Source organism: Cryptomeria japonica, chromosome 8, assembly GCF_030272615.1.
Source record: "Cryptomeria japonica chromosome 8, Sugi_1.0, whole genome shotgun sequence".
Taxonomy (NCBI): domain Eukaryota; kingdom Viridiplantae; phylum Streptophyta; class Pinopsida; order Cupressales; family Cupressaceae; genus Cryptomeria; species Cryptomeria japonica.
The window spans coordinates 528,944,290-528,950,289 of NC_081412.1; positions in this window are offsets into that span (position 1 = coordinate 528,944,290).

Sequence of the window (6,000 nt, forward strand, 5' to 3'; positions counted from 1 at the left end):
GGAAAGAATGCATGAAATGGAATATATTAATATAAAACAATATTTTTTTATGTATTCAAAGGTTCTGTTATGAGAGTATTCTTAAAATTTCAGTTATGTATTCACTGGTTATGTATTCCAGTTATGAATATTGAAATCTACTCTATGGGACAAAACATTTAAGCATTCTATATTTCTATAAAGAGTTCATCGTTGTTATTCAACAACACTACAGTAAAGTAGGCATTGGGCCTTGGCCCATCATGATTAGAATCTAGTATTCATTGCAAGTGGCTATTATTACAATATTATCATCAATGTTATCTAATGACGTGTAAGCGTTCTATATTGCTATAAAGAGTTCATCGTTATTCATCAGCACTGCAGTAAAGTAGTCATTGTGCCTTGGCCCATCACGATTAGAAGCTAGTATTCATGACAAGTGGCTATTAATAGAATGTTATCATCATAGTTATCTAATGACGTGTAAGCGTTCTATATTTCTATAAAGAGTTCATAGTTATTCATCAGCACTAAAGAGTCATTGTTTTCTGCACATTTGTTAATTTTCATTTAATAAATACATGTAAACAAGAGGCTAACAAAATATGTACTCAAACATAATTCAAGTATTTTCATCAAATTTGCAACAAGGATAGACAAAATGAGATACAAAAATTAACTGCAACACCTTGAATTAAGCTAAGATTAGTGCGTTACTCTATTGGGACTTGAATTCATGAAATACGTGATGTATTGTGACTGGCTGGTAAACCAAGAGAAAAAGCCAGAAAAGACTATCCGCATCTTTAGACTGGCTGGTAAACCAAGAGAAAAAGACAGAAAAGACTGCCCTTGTGATTCCAAATTTCTTACATATGCCATAGCTAAACCCTTTTAAATAAACATATGAAATCCTTTTCCAAACGATATATTAGATATTGGAATAATAGACTTCCTTCAACTTAAAACAGAACTCTGCATTACAATAATTTATCATCCCTTTTACAATAGTTTATTTTCCTACAACACTGAATAATTTATCATCCCTTTTACAATAGTTTCATTTCCTACAACACTGAATAATCTATTGAACCTAATAAGCATGGTAGGAGTGTACACAGAGTACACTTGCATTGGGCAGGGTAGTATGCGATTAGAAGGTGAGTCAACGCTAAAGCTAAAGATGGGTTATGTGGTGTGAAAAAGAAGTCAATGGATAGATGAGGCAACGACAAAGCTAAAGAACAAACAGTCCCTGAGGTTCCCCTTAAGATACACATAATTACGTAGCAGCCCATCCTTGATAAACCCTGCCTTCTCCAGTACTCTTGCTGAGGCCACATTCTCTAGGAGAACCAGAGCTTCAATCCTCGTTATTCCTTGCAACTCCTTCGATCCAATTTTGAGAGCAGTGATGACAGCTTGAGTGGTCACAACCATTTTCCAGTACTTCCTAGAAATGGCATATCCCATCTCTGCTCTGCAACTGTTCATTCCGCTGCTTTGCTTAAGCATAATGTGGCCATTTGCCTATCACCCATTCTTGATTTTGAAACTCTGGTTTTAAATGGGCTACTTCTATAGCTCTCTCACCTTAGTAAACTCAAAATCACCAAGATTGTAGAAGACAAAAAACAGCTCAAAGTTTCGAACAACTTGACCCTTTTATATTATTACAGTAGGCGGTAGACTTATGTATAACTTGCCTTGTGAGAGGTGTAAGATGGAATTTGTATTCTTGTGTATGACTTGCCTTCTGTGCTCAGTGCTCATTATTGTAACCGACCATGTTTCACATGTTAGTAAGATAAAATGTGGTCGAATAGATAAGTTGGGTATGACTTTATTTTAATGGAGGAAAATTTTGGGTGTTGTACAACTGTCTTCCATGTTGTATGTTTTTCCAAAAGCTGCAAATTCCCTTACCACTCTAAGCAAATGATACGAAAATGTGCAAACTATGGCATATATCTTCTCTTGTATTGTACATGTGGTACATATATCTTACTTCGTTGACAGTGACACAATTCAAATTTCTTGGCGAATATGTAGTTTTACTGATCGGCTTGTTTTTAAGAATGCGTATGTGAGAAGTCTAAGCTGCAATTTGTAGGTTGCTTGGTGCTCATTTTGTAACCGAACATGTTTTATATGTTTCGAAGCCGAAACGTGATTGAATAATAATGTGTGGTCTGGCTTTGTTTCAATGGACTAGAATTTGGCATGAATCACCACAGCCTTCCCACTGACACGCTTTTTCTAAAGCTGCCAATTCCCTTACCACTCTAAGCAATTGATACTGAAATATTCAAAGTGGGTATATTCTCCCACTTCTATTTTATTGTAGATGATGTATCTATTCATTACTTTGTTGATGATACACACTCTTCAAATTTCCTTGCATAGATGTAGTTTTACTTATCCGCTGACTGTAAGGATACGTACGTTCGAAGGTTTATTCCTTCAACAATTTTGTCGAACTAAGATCACTGAATAACATTTTACAAGCGAATTTCGTTTTCCTTGTTATGATAACTTTATTAAGACTTTTTCCTCCTCCTCTTATTCTACGCATGATTATAATGTTCTCTACCCACTTCAAAAGTAAAACTGGCGAGACGATAGGAATCATGTCCGTATCCAGCTTCCTCTTCTCTTTACCAATGATTGGTTATTCTAGTCCATCATGAATTCATTCTCGTTCATAGATGGCTAAAATTTAATACTCATATCTTTACATTTCCACGACCTTGGGAATTGATATTTATTCACTATACTTTCTGTAATTGTGAGATTTTCTTTCATTTATGTATCCTTCATTAGTTGACATTACCAAGGGGTCTAATAGATGTGAGAATCCCATGAAAATAAGACATAATCCAAGTCAAATCTAGCTTTAGTGGGCCACATTCAAATCATCGATTAAGGGGTATGCATAATGACAATATTAATTCTAAGGAGGAAAAGAATACTTCAGTGTCACTCCAAATAATCAATTGATATATTATCTTAGAGGATAAAATATTGTCCACTAGAATCTATCTATATTTTTTACCTTATGGTTACTCTAATATCTTCAAGATCTTATGTCTACATTTCACAAGTTAATTTTCATAAATGTAGAAAGGTAATAAATCATAATTGAATTTGTTGCATAATTATAAACTTAATGTGTTAATCTTGTCATTGTGAGGCATCTTATAAAATTGCTAGGTCTAAGATTTATAAAATTCCTTCCAATGATTAAGGTAGACATGGGAGTTTACTTAAGGATTAAATAACTTTAATTTCCATTCGAGATAACAAAATAGAAACCATGTTGAATATTTATGTTATTCTACACTATACATGATACATGCTTTGACTAGTCTAACTTAATAATCCCTTTTAGGGCTATTGGGATAAAATATCATAGATTTTAGTCTTGGTAGATCTAAAACCTTATATCACATGTAATATAATCAAATTTTGGTTGTAGATTAAACAAGAGAAATATCTAAATTTTTCATGGAAAGTCATTTACCAATTATTTATTGGCCCTTTCTAAATCAATGCCATGATATTTCAACTTAATAGTTCAATTCATGAATATTTATTCCATGATTAATTGCTAACAAAGAGAATTTAAATAGGAGATAGACTTCATGAAGACAAAATAGAAATTGTCTCGAGGTACATTCATAATTATTCATGTAGAGGTATTTCTAAGGATATTGGGGCTATAGAAAATAGTACAATTTAGCTCAAGACTATTGATAGTTATAAAGCTTAGAAAAAAACTAGCTTAGTCTAGGTCTTCCAAGAACTTTCTCTTATGGTATTCATGAGTTTTTTCACTAATAAACAATTCTTGAGAGAAATATAACTAATCGTAAGTGAGATTGAATAATATGGAGAACAACATTGACTAGTAGGAAGAATATAAGTTTCAGAAGTTGAGGAATTGGCTTAGCAATATTATTGATTGATACATGCAATTTCAATTACTTCACTATAATTCTTAAACCCCTTCCATGGTTTTTGATAGACCCTATCTTGATTAATTTTTTTATATGCATTAAACACACCAACTTAACCTAATAGAATGTTACACATGCTAACTATCTTATGGATTACCAAATCATTAAGTACCATCATACTTCATCAAGAGAGTCATATAATTCTAATTTTATTTAGATTAATGACTTTATTTCAATAATAAACAATATCAAATGGATACAAAATAGAAACTAATCTAAGGAAGTTTTATTAAACTCTAGTATAATTCTTGAGCTAATTATAATATTTTTTGAAATTGAAATATATTTTAGCTGATTGTAGCCCTTGGACAATGTAAACATCTTACTATTTCTTGTGATATTTTACCCTATGATTTTACATAAAGGGACTATGAACTCTATCTAGTAACATTTGTTATATAACTTTATAGATCTTTAAAAAATGACTATTTAAAAATAATACCCCTAACTCTCTTCATTATTAATCAAGAACCTATAGATCATTCATCCTCTTATTTTTATTGAAGAACTTCCTTACACAATCAAGCATATTCTTAAATTTTTTCTATCCATTATACCTATAAGAACACGTCCTACTTGTTAAAATTTAATAACCAGAAAAATCCACCTCATCAAGATAATGATAACTACTTCTCTTACAAACAAATTTTCAAAAATTATAATCAAAGAAATAAACTAGGATTGATTAGTCTCCATCAAAATAATGCAATTCACTAGGATTTAGAATCTAATCCAAGTGTTAGATTTTCTTTCTATGTAGCCACCTTCATAGTGGGGTACCCAACTTCTCACAAGGTTCAATGAGGTTTGTACACATAAATTCTTCTTTAGTTGAAATTGTATATATCCTTATCCATTTAAACCATTCTATGATACTTTTATTCTTAACTCCTACTTTTTGATAGAAGGCTAACAGATTCATAGAGTATGACATAATTAACAACTAGACTCATCTGCCATATAAAAAATGCAACCTTATACGAGTTTACATCCACCACCAACTAGTGCTAATTATGCTAATGAGATAGCTTTTGGAACTCCATTACTTTTGAGCATAAGTGAGTGAGAGAATGACTTAAAATAATAAGGGAAAGTATATATATACAAATTGGAGGATCCATCATTCAATCTCAATAATAAAAACAATCCCCAAGAAACTAGATACTATCATGATGACTATCATCAATTATAGTGAAAAGCATAGATCTCTTCTCTGCACTAGATGATAGTTATACAATTCCACTAAAGCCTAAGAACTAAAAAAATCTTTTAATTTATCCCTATTACTAATAATATTGGGTACTTATTCAAGTACTCAATCTTATCACTACCTCACATGTATAAAGCTCTTAAATAAAAAGAACAAATTAGAAAATAATATCTAAACTAGATTACCAAATGTATGATACAAAAACACACATGAACATGACATTACTATCATGGTTGTAGAATATTAATCTTAAACATAACAAAATATATAACTTTCTAGGTCTTTTCATCCTTCTTATTCCTTAGAGTGTAGCCATCAAGCCATTATTTATGTTCCACATACCCTAGATGGGGGTGGTGTTAAATATGGAGAGGTCAAATACATGGAGCTACCAAACCTAAAAAATGATAAAGATATATCCATCAACACAAACAAAATAGTTTGTCCCTCAAACTAGGTTTATCCACCCCAAAAGGCTATAAAGGTTCTTTCTTCTATAGATCTAAACTTAAAAGTTTTTGTGTCAAATTATTCTATCATTAATTTTGTGGTTCCCAAGGTTTCCTTTGTAGTTGATGGGTCTACTAATATTGTTCTTGAGAAACCTACTCTTTTAAACTACCCCCTTCTCATGGAGAATAATACTCCTAAAAATGACTCTTAGAAATATAAGAGGGAAGTATATACCCCTTAAACTAGAATAGGCTTAGTACAAGTGATGCTAGACATAAGCAACTATTATTCTTCATCCTCTCAAACTGAAGATAAAAAATGGATAGTGGTTAATAA